Genomic DNA, 12369 nt, shown 5'->3' with positions numbered 1-12369 from the left:
CAGACACTAGATTAGCAATGATGTGGTTGACTGGAAATCTTCCTAAGGGTGATAAAACTTGTTAGAAGATCTAGAATATCTCTGACCAACTTCAAGCCATTTGAAACAGTCACTTGCCCCCTCTCCCAACCTCTCTGTCCTCCCTCGCTCCCTTCCTTACTTCTTTCTTTCCTTCCTTCCTTCTTTGCTTTCTTCCTTCCTTCTCTCTCTCTCTTTCTCTCTGTACTGGGGATTGAACCCAGGAATGCTCTACCCCTGAGCTACATCTGCAACTTTTTATTTTTTATTTTGAGACAGGTTCTCACTGGATTGTTAAGGCTGGTCTCAAACTTCTCATTGTTATTGTGTTGAGTGGCGGAACCAGTAAGTAAATGTGGAGTTAACAACTGGCAAAATGGTGTAGAAAATCAGGAAATAATGTGAATGGATCATCTTCCCAGTTTAATGTTCAAGATTTGTTTTTCTAGTATCTCCTTCTTAAAGTTTCTTCTCTGATATTTATTACTTTCTTTTTGCTAAATTTGGACTTAGTTTGCTCTTCTTTTTCTAATTTTTTGAGGTATAGAGTTAGATTCTTTATTTGGGATATTTCTTATTGAGTCATCACTATCAACTTTCCTCTTGGAACTACTCTTGCTGCATTTCATAGATTTTGCTGTGTTTTGTTTCCATGTTGTTGCTTACTTCCTGGATATTCTGATTTCCTTCCTTCCTTCTTTCCTTAATTCATTCATTCTTTCCTTCTTTCCTTCCTTCTGTCCTTCCTTCCTTCCTTCTTTTTCCATTCTCTTTATTTTTTTTATTTTTCAGTTCTGGAAGTTTCTATTGTCATATCCTCTATCTAAGAAATTCTTTCTTTTTAAATTAATTTTTAAATTTATATATGATAGCAGAATGCATTATAATTCTTATTACACATATACAGCACAATTTTCATATCTCTGGTTGTATACAAAGTATATTCACACCAATTCGTGTCTTTATACATGTACTTTGGATAATAATGTCCATCACATTCTACCATCATTTCTAACCCCATACCCCCTCGTTTCCCCTCCCATCCCTCTGCCATATCTAGAGTTCGTCTATTCCTCCCATGCTCCCCCTTTCTACCCCACTATGAATCAGCCTCCTTATATCAGAGAAAACATTCGACATTTGGCATTTTGGGATTCGTTAACTTCACTTAGCATTATCTTCTCTAACTCCATCCATTTACCTGCATATGTCATGATTTTATTCTATTTTATTGCTAAGTAATATTCCGTTGTGTATATATGCCACATTTTTTTATCCATTCATCTATTGAAGGGCATCTAGCTATCCCTTTCCTTGTTCTATACCCAAAGAACTTAAAAACGGCAAGCTACAGGGACACAGCCACATCAATATTTATAGCAGCACAATGCACAATAGCTAAACTTTGGAAGGAATTCTTCCTTTAGCCATGTCCCATATATTAATATGCCCATCAAAAGCATTTTTCATTTCTTTTACATGTTTTTGAGCTTTACTTTTTTTTTGATTCATAGAATTATATCTCTCTGTTAAATCATCTATCTTTTCCTACATGTTGTCTACTTTTTTCTCTTAAAAGTCTTGATTTTTTTATATTTCTGGTCTGATAATTCCAACATTCCTACTCTATTTACTGTGTTTCTGATGCTAGTTTGTAACTTTTACTATACCTTTTTTTTTCTTTTGAAAGAGGAATATGATGTTCTGGGTAAAAGAAACTTGATACATAGGCCTTTAGTGATGCAGTGGTAAGGTGTGGGGGAAGGGGAGGCATTCTATAAGCTTTGGTGAGCCAGTGCCCTTGGGCTTTGAAATTCACCCATGGTTTTCAGTAACCCATCCCACTTTGATGGAGCAGGATGACTGGTGAGGGCTAAGGTTACAGCTTTGCTTTCCCCTCTGTTGAAGACTAGGACATTTTGGAATTGAGTAAGTTAGTTTAACCAGATAGGTCAGGATCTGATATAACCCCAGTATGTCACCCTCCAATAAAATAGACTGTCCTAGGGGTAAGCTTTATTAAGTAGGCCAGTGCTTTGGCATATTTCAAAATGATTCATTTCCCTCATACCCCACCCCCCATTAGATGCAATGAAAAGATTTTTCTCTTATATTTGCTTTGGGGAGCTGTCAGAGTGCCTAGAGGTAAAAAATAGTGTGGTTGTCCCACTTTGATGGGGTTCCTGGAGATTAATCACTCAGTTTTTTGTGCATTGAGCTCCCAGAAACTTGTCAACTATGGTTCAACAGCTGTCGCAACAGCTGCTCTCTGGAAGTTTCTCCTGGTAGGTAAGTTGTGATTCTCTGTGTCTGCCCATTTGTCTCTTTAATTTCATGGGCAGCCGTTTGCTCTGTGACCTTACTGCTTTGATGGTTCTAAAAAGAGTTGTCAGCTTTTCCTGTTTGTTCAGTTTTTCACCTATTATAATAACGAGTGAATAATGACTTTCAGTTACATGTCAGACCTCAAACTGGATATCTCATCTTTTTATTTATTTATTTTCCTGACATGATGCTCCCCAGTCTTCAACTTCTTTTTTCTCTTATATTTGCTTTGGGGAGCTACCATCTTTAAGCATCTTTAAGCCCAAACTGGCCATTGATCTTATTACCTTACACTGTCTCTCATCTCTTGAATATCTTCTTTGGCTTCCTTGTCCAATCCAAATCCCACAATCATCATCCCATTGTATCCATACCCTTGTCCTCGCTCTTCATCATACTTTCTTGACAGAATCACAATTCTAGTTAAAGGCAAATGTTTTATTATTTTGCACTCATATCCATGGAAATAAATGTGACTAGAGAAAACTGCATAACCACAATGACCAATTCTTAGTTAAAAATCCATCAGCATACACTGCTAATGATTTCTTTAAGACCCAGGCAATTGTTCCATATTCTCCAGCTCACTGATTGGGGAATTATTTATAACCAGTCCTCCTATCTCCTCTACCTTGCCTTAGCCTTCTGAAGACTTCTGAAGTCCAAGATATAGGAGCCAGAAAGATTAAGGGTCTGGTAAGGATCGATTTCCTGTTTTGCAAATTCTTTTTGTTGTTGTTTCCTCACATAGTGGAAGAGAGAGAGAGAGAGAGAGAGAGAGAGAGAGAGAGAGAGAGAGAGAAGTTTCTTTTATGTCTTTATAACTAATTTAAACTAGTTGCATTCCTTTAGCCTCCACCCTCATGACCTAATGACATTATTAAGGTCCCACATGGAGGTAAGGATTTCAGCATATCTTTGGGGGGGGGAACATGTTTCAGACTCTAGCAGGGCCTTTCTTCCGTTCTCACTCATAACTGATAATATTGATATCTGTTTCACTCAGAAAATTTAAAAAATTAGAAGAAAGCACCCACCAATTAGTATTTGATCATGTGCTCTATATCTTCCTGCCTACTATATATAGGTAAAAATATTTATGCTCCTATTTGAAACCAAGCTCCACAGCTATGCACTGGGATCTAATTCCCTCTTCCATCCACGGACATCAGTTCAGCAATTCTCTTTCTGGCCTCCTAATATTACTTCTCTAATAGTATTGGACCCCTTAAAACATGCTGCTGTATCTCCACATTAGAGATCCTTTCTATTGATCTCACTTCCCCTGTCACTATTGGCTATAAGCTATAGCCACATAGCCATGTTGTCTGTGCCTCAGACATAACATGGAAATGTTTACATCAGGCTTTTGCACTAACTCTTCTGCTGTGCCTTCTCTTCCCCTTCAATATTGAATATCTGGCTTGCTCTTAGTATTTAGGTCTCATTTTGCAGCTTATATCAATAGATAGGCAAACCTTTGAAGTAGCTTTGAAGTAGCTTCTCTGTTAATCTATCATAAAACCCAGTTTTATTCAGCCTGTTCTATTCAGGAAATTTTCACTATTTCATATTGATTGAGTCTCATGCTTTGGCTGTCTTTTTCCTCTAGAACATAAATTCCATTAGAGTAGGTGCTTATCTGTCTGCTCTCTATTTTGTGTTTACAACAATGTGTCTTGACTTCTTTTAAAAATTATGTACACCCTGGAGAGTCTTTTAAGATGTTTTCTCAATCATTCCCACTCTGTGAAACTTTAATACCACAGATGTGTTATCACCCTGTAGAAGTATACAAATCATAATATTTATGGGGTTTTTTGTCCTTGCTATCCCAGAACAAATTTTGCCTCCTTGGGGTAATAATGACCTGTTGAGCATGTGGTCTAGAATAATGCCTAGCAGGTCCTGGGTGGTGTATATACACATACCCATACATACATCATACATTTTAATTAATTCTCAAAAAATTCCCTTGAAAACCCTAATCTCCAAAGCAAATATTTTGAAGGTTTATTTATTAAAGAATTATTGAAAAATAGCTGTGCATGTTATATCAGAGAGTGCGGCAAAGACACATATTGCAATAAATAATTGTACCTAAAAACTTATAATTTTATGAGAGAGACGGATACATCAGCAACTAATTATAAGATAGGATAGCTACATGCACAATAGATGCCTAAATGAAATTCTATGAAACCAGAGGAGTAGAAATCATTGACTTAAAGAAAAAGTCAATGCCTAATGGAGGGAAAGGCAGATGTGGAGGTGGCCAATGGGAATGAAAATGGGATTTTTTTTTTTTTTTTGGACAAGAAAAGGCACCCCCAGGTCCTTAGATTCTGGTGTGAGAAACCACATCAACAAATGAGCCTGGCAGAGAGAATTGTGTAACTTTGTATGTGAGGACAAGGATCTTCCTTTGGATATTATTCTGTTGGCACTAGTAAATTTTTGAAAGTTAAACTACAAAACGATATGAAAAACAAAAAAAGAAATCATCACTCTAGTTTTTGCAGCCTGTTTTAGAATGAAAAAATCTGTTGCTATTTAACATTTCATATTTAGGCTCCCACATTGCAACCAGATTAATTTACCTAAAATGCACATCTAGTTTTCTGTTTAAAAGGATTCATGACTTTATAGGCTATGTTAGATAAAACATTAATTCCTGAATTGAAGAGGTTCTTGCTCCACATAATTAGACCCTTACATACTGACAGAACCTTATCTCTTGCCATGCCATACTTCAAACTCTTACTCTAGGGAATACTAACTTTTTGCAGTTTGCAATATGGAGCTTTCTAATTCCCATCTAACTGTCCAGCTATGACAAGTCTGATAAATTATGTTTAATACAGAAAATCATTATCTCTTTCTTGTCAAACCCAACTTCAATAGCAAGAGGACCTTTTATAACCACTGAGATTTGGAATAGAGTCTAACTTCTATCTTCTGGTTCAGGCTGGGGTAGCTTTAGAAGTATTTAAAAATGATCTTTCAAATGTCACTAACCTGTACTTTTTATTTTGAAAATATGTACCATTTGACTATTTTATAGGAGACTCCTCACTTCATTAACATTCTTTTTAATTGTGTAATATTCCATATGCATGGAAGAGTAAAAAAAATAGCTTCACTTTAAAAAAGCAATTGGAATGTTATGAAATGATCATTAATGTTGGTAATTAACATAGTACTAGTTTATTTGAGCACCTTGACAAATCTTGGATTTTGTAATATTTCTCTCTTTTTAAATGTTTACCTTCAATGTAGGAACATGTAAACATATAGTCTTTAGTTTTGCTGTCTTTGCATTGTATATAAATATTATCATATAACAAACATTACATTGTATTGAGTACTTTTTGTTCAATGTTATGGCCATGCAGTTAATCTATGTTGTTCTATATAACCAGAGTTTATTTATTCTATTTGCTCTATGATGTCCCACTGGGAGACTATGCTCTAATTTATTTACACATACATACCACTGTTGATGGATGTGGGTAGTCTCCAGTTTTTCCTATGATGAATAGTGCAATAATGAATATTTCTCTATGTCTTTGTAGGAGAATGCATTTCTAAATTTTTGCCTGATACTTTGAAATGGAATTTTCTGGATCATGAGACATTTTTATATTCAATGTTAGGCAAACATCAGTGTTCCAAAACTAATTTCCACTCCAATAGGCTATATGTGAGAATTCTAGTACTCCATATACTCAAGATTATTTGCTATTGTCTGCGTTTTTCATTTTATTTAGTTTAGTGGTTGTAATTATATTATATTATGTTTGAATTAAATTTCACTGCTCTTGATTAAAGGAGTTGAGAAGCTTCTCATGTTTACATCTAAGAAATTTAGATATCCTCTGTGAAGGTATAATTTATGTTTATTACCAACATATCCTATTGGGTTAATGTTATTTCTTTACTGATTTTCTTTATAGTATGTATTTTTTTCATCTTATTAGTTATTGTGGTATTCTTTTTTTCAGTGTTTTTAACTTATTTGAATTGAATTTGCTATTATTATTTCTTGTTTCTTAAAATGGAGGCTTATTGTTTTTCAGCCTTCTTTATAATTTATCCATTTCTCTTTGAGTTCTGCTTAAGATGCAGTCAATTATCATTCAGTTAAAAATGTTTCCTTTTCTCCCTGGAGATTAGTTCTTTGGCCCAGACCTTATTTGTAAGTGTGTTGGATGCAAATATTTAGAGATTTTGTAGTTATCTTTTTGTTCTAGACTTTTTAGATAAATTTCACTGTGGTCAAATATTTCAATTGTTTGAAATTCATTCAGTCTTGCTTGACAGCTTAGATTATGATCTATTTTAATACATGCTCCAAGGAAAATTAAAATATGTACTTGCCACTTTGGAGCATAGCATTTTACAGTTGTCAAGTATGTCACTTAATAGTGTTACTAATAGCCTAGTTAACAGTGTTAATAACTATTAAAGACATCTTAATTAGTATATAGATATGTATAAAATATATTCTTCATATTACTATGATATGCATGTTTAAAAATTCTTTTAAGGGGCTGGGGTTGTGGCTCAGCAGTAGAGCACTTGCCTAGCATGTGCGCGCCCTGGGTTCGATCCTCAGCACCGCATAAAAATAAATAAAGGTATTGTGTTCAACTACAATTAAAAAATAAATACTTTAAAAAAATTCTTTTAATTGTGGACTTATCTATTTCTTCACAGTTTGGCTTATATATTGCAAATTGTTATTAAGTTGACATACATTTGTTATTATTATTATTACCATATATTTCCATTGAATTGGTATTTATAATTATATGATTTTTCTTCCACAAATTCAAGTAATCTTTCTTGCTTCAATGTCTACTCATTCTGGTATTTATAAAATCACATCAGCTTTCTTTTATTTCGTTTTTGAATAATATTCATTTTCCTTTCTTTTAATTCAACCAATATATCATCTTATATGTAATGTGACTATAATGATGGCAGACTATAATTGCTAATGGTATTCATGATTGTATTTGTTTTTAATTTAGAGTATCCATTTACATATAATTCCTGCTATTTTATTTTACTAAATCCAATTTGTATCTTACTTTTGATTTACATACTTTCTTTTTTTCTTATCTTAGTTAACTACACTTATGGAAAATATCTTATTGGTCTAGATGAAATCTATAATTTTCCCTACTTACTGAACAATGCAAAAAAAAAAAACTTCAGTTAATCTCCATTCATTTATGCCTGCCTTTTATGTAATAGTTAACATTTCTGTGCTCATACAAGCATTATAAAATCCTTTGAAGCATTGTTATTTCTAGTTGGTAAAAGATGTTAAACTGTCATATTTTTATCTTTCAGGTGTATTTATTATTTCTTTGCAAATTTCATGCTTCCAGTGGGATCATTTTCATTCAGCTTAAAAAATTTTGTAAAGTCAAAGGTTTGCACCAAACATAATCTCTCAAGTTTTGTCTGTGTAGGCACATCTTTATTTTTCTCTCAATTTTGCAGAATATCTTCAAAGAGGCAATCATTTGTATTTGCATCTTATTTAAAAAGAAGGTTTAGATGCCTGCTTTTTAAAAGATGTTATTCTTTTGTACCTTGGGTCTCATAATTTTTGTTAATTAGCCACAAGTGTTACTGCTGTTTCTTTGAAAACAAAGTGTGTTTTTTTTTTATTTTCCTGTGGTTACAAGTCAGATTTTCTTCTTTGGTTTGAGTGATTTGACTAGGATGCATTTTATTGCTATGTTCTCTGGTTTACTTAGATTTTTTTAAAACATATTTTTAGTTGTAAATGGACACAATACCTTTATTTTGTTTATTTATTTTTATGTGGTGCTGAGGATCCAACCCAGTGCCTCACACATGTGAGGCAAGCACTCTACCACTGAGCTACAACCCCAACCCTCACTTAGATTTTTAACCCATTCTTTGATTACTTTAATCAACCTTGGGAATATTTTGAAGCCACCTGTGTGAGTAGTTATGAGCTAAGTTTGAAATATCTGAAAGTCAGTATTTTCAGGGTGGAAGCCATATCTCTCTAAAGGTAAAATACTACATAATCACAAGTGAAATTATCATTTATTGAATGTATTTACTATGAATTATGGTATGGCATTAGTTGTACTATGACCTTACTTGTATTTGCCTGTTGTCCTACTAATGTATTTTTTTCTTGTCCAGCATTCAGTCCAGAACTCAAAATTATATTTAGTTGTCAATTTTTCTTGTTTTCCTCAATTCTGAAACAATTCTTTCATGCTTTTCTGACTTTTGTGGCCTGATATTTTGTAAAGCACTGGAAATTATTTTGCAGATTACCTCTCAATTTGTTGTCAATTTGTTCTCATAATTAGTTAAAGTATCACCTTTTTGTTAAAAAAAACAGAAGTGGTGCTGGGCCCTGCTTACAGCATCATACCAAGAAATGCATGATGACACTGAAACAAGGATGTGTTGTTGTTGTTTTATTTTTAGTTGTAGATGGACACAATACCTTTATTGTATTTATTTATTTTTTATGGGGTGCTGAAGATGTAACCCAGTGACTCACACATGCTAGGTAAGTGCTCTACCACTGAGCTACAACCCCAGCCCCCAAAGGTATATTTTAAAATCATGATTATATAGAGGTATAATTCATATGAAATAAACTCATTCTCATTTTTGCATATTTTATTATTTTTGGCAAAACTATACAATTAGGAAAGCTACACCATTATCAGATATATAGGGATTTTTTCTCTTCTGAAACATTTGCTTATGTTGCTTTGTAGTAAAATATTCAATCTACCTCTAACTCCTATCAACTATTGATGTTTTCTGTCTCTGTAGTTTTGCCTTTTCCAAAATGTAATATAAATGGAATAATGCAATATGTAGCCTGTTGGGTGTTGTTTCTTAACTCAGCATATTATGTCTTAAGTTCATGCATGTTGCAGTGTGAATCACTAATATTTTCCTTTTTTTTTTTTGCTGGATGCTACTCCATTATACAGATATACCACATTGTGTGTACTCACTAAGTAGTTGAAGGACATTTGCATTATTTGTAAGTTTTCGGTAATTATACATAAAGCTTTCCATATATTACATTTAACTCTAAAATACAAAATATTTCATATTGTCTTTTTTTAGACTTTTAAAAAATTCGTGATCTCAATGCAATATGTTTTCTCTGTAGCTAATTCATGAATAGTAATAAATGAATAGAGATATTCATTTATACAGATCTGTATAGTCAGGAAGCGAAATCAACTTCAGGGCATGGTCAGCTAGTCTTATCTAACTTGGAACAAAGTGTCATTGGCTGGTTTTGCTTGGATGCAAGGCATGAAATGCATTCCATTTATGTCTCAATGTGTGTGTGACAGTGTTGCTTTCAGCATTCCCAGTGTTCAATCGTGGAATTACTGCCAGAAAAAAAAAGAAAATATAAGTCAGAACTGGATGAACTGAAAATCAACAGTTGAAAGAGCTATTTATTGGTTCAATGCAATTAGCAAGATATCAAGAAAGTGACATTTAAATTGCTTTGTGCCCATTTTAGTTTAGATGAGTGTATATCCAGTGTTTTATAAAGTAAAGTATTTCATGCTAAATGTAGAATAATGTATTGTTGGATAATTCATATTTATAATACATCTGGAAATGAGGAATAGAAACTAGAGTTATAATAAGAAAAAATATGCATTGTACAAATCTCTGTGATGAACATTGGTATCTGAAATACATAGGACTTTAAATTTTAATTTAAACACATAGTCGCAAAAAACTTATAGCTGCAGTGCTCAATATTTTTAACTTAAAATTCTGTTACTATTAATACTGCTTTACAAATTTTAAACTCTTTACATTTTCTAGCTAGAAGTCATTATATATGATGGATTATGAATCCCATTCTTTTCATTATATTGCTGCTTATAGAATAAAACTTTATTTCTTTTATTAATTAAGATAAGCAAAAACAAAACCAAAACCAAAAATCAACCACCTGACTTCATAGATTCTGGTCCAAATTATCTCATCTGTCTTTTCTGCATTTCCATCCCTTCCACGTTGATTAAATAGCATTTTGATTACAATTTGATAAGAAGGTCCTCAGGATTTCTGCTTTTCAATCTCTTCTTTAGTAACTAATCACCCCTTAAATTCTCTGTTTCTTAGGTTGGTGTTATTATGTTTCTGATTGGCTGGTATATTTGGGAAATTCCAAATATTTTCCAAATGGAGCATAACATAATTATTATTGGTGGGCAATGATTGGTCTTAGTTTAGCTGTCACAGAAATGCCATAATTTTTGCTTCCCTTCATGTTACAGACATGGTGCATCTATTGTCTGCTCTTACCTTTCCTGCTGTGCTCTCTTGTCTGAAGTCAGCATCACCCCAAGTCCTGAGCACTATGCTCATGAGCTTCACTCCATGCTGTCAGACTCAAGGTAAACTCATAATAAACTTCAGTAATCATGCAATCAGATCTATTTATCTCTGTCCCTACTGCACATTCTTTGCTCTGTTCTCAAACCACTTCCTCAACTTTCCATTGGCTATATTTTATCCTTCCTCCTCTATCTTTATTTCTATTCTTGAGAAAGAAGTTCTACTATACCATGGCAAGGCTAGCCCTCTTCTTGTTTTATTCTTTGCCTCATTCTGTTCCATTCTATTTTGAGGATCTCTGCATTATCAATTTTTCACACCTAAACCCCACATCATTGTACTACAAATGTCTTCTCGATTTCATTGATTTGTAATGATTCTGCATTCAGATTCACAGAAGGGTATACTTGCATGATTACAAGAATAGATAAGAGAAAGCAAACATTTAGGTTCCACTCCTTGCAGAGATACATATGTTAGGCAAAACAGCATACAAGAAAATGAGTGTATGTAAACCAATAGATCTGAATGTGATCATGCACTATGACTTGATCTTCTGAAAGTAGATTAATCCACGATAGTTTTGGTCATTTTTAGTCACAGATTGAAATTAAAGCAAGAGAGGGTATACCCTAAAATGTTAAACTGAGATTTCATCAGATGTGTGGTTCAGACTTGATTTTAGACCACAGAGGATGCATATCTTTTAAAAAGATCACCATGGCCAAAAGATAGTTAGGCAGTCAGTAAGTAAAGGTCAAATGGAAGAGAACAGCTATGAAAAGATCAAGATGATTCACAGCCTCTCTATCTGCTTACCAACTAACATGTTAAGTTCTTTGGTAATAGGTAATATTATTAAGAGTTGATATAATATTTTAAAAAATGTTCAGCATCTAATCCAAAAAAAGACTTGATTGAAACAAAATAAACAACTAAGAGTGATAGGACCATGGACTAGAAGAGAAAAAAATAAAAAGATAAAAGAGAGACCGCTTAGTGATTGAGATTTCAAGGTGTCAATCAGGAACAGTAAAAATGCAATTAGTTGCACAAAATCATAGTGAAAATTGTAGAGGATTTTAGTGTAGACCCCAATCACATAAAAAAATAAAATGGTAGAAAACGTATAACTAGAGTAAATATTTCAATTGATCAATGTAATGAATGTTAGAAACATCGGATAACGTCTAGAATATAGATCAGTAAAAAAAAGTATCAAGATGGTAATTTATGATGCGCCCAAGAAATATGTAGGGCATCACAAAAAAAAAAAAAAACTCTAGAATATGAGCAATTAGAGTCCCTGAAGGAGAAAGAAAGAATTAGATAGAAGCTGCATTTGAAAATATGCCACAGGAGAATTTCCACAAGCCAGTAAAAGTTAGCAACATACATTTTAAATGTTTTCTAGTTGTGTATTTTGAAAACCCAAAAGAATGTATAAATAAATTGTTAGTATTAATAACTGAATTAAACAAAGTTATTATCTTAGCCAACATATGGGAATCAACTCTATTTGTTGATGTCTTATTAAATAATAGAATTTATACCTACTGATTCCTTTAAAACCTTTTTTAACTTTCTCCTTCTCTACAAGGATGTGATTTAGTAAATGTCCACCTTCCTCTG

The 12369-nt window shown here is 33.2% G+C and overlaps 1 long non-coding RNA gene across 1 annotated transcript in view; it reads left to right on the top strand.

The window, feature by feature from the left end:
* Positions 1 to 12369, top strand: part of LOC125616137 — a 114899-nt gene that overhangs the window by 42128 nt on the left and 60402 nt on the right. Inside the window, exon 3 of the long non-coding RNA XR_007346762.1 lies at positions 10677 to 10796. This is a non-coding gene — a long non-coding RNA (uncharacterized LOC125616137). The remainder of the gene's footprint in view (positions 1 to 10676; positions 10797 to 12369) is intronic.

This window comes from Marmota marmota, unplaced genomic scaffold, assembly GCF_001458135.2.
Source record: "Marmota marmota marmota unplaced genomic scaffold, marMar, whole genome shotgun sequence".
Taxonomy (NCBI): Eukaryota; Metazoa; Chordata; class Mammalia; order Rodentia; family Sciuridae; genus Marmota; species Marmota marmota.
Note: the sequence above shows the minus strand (reverse complement) of the source record. Positions and strands in the feature narration are given on the sequence as shown.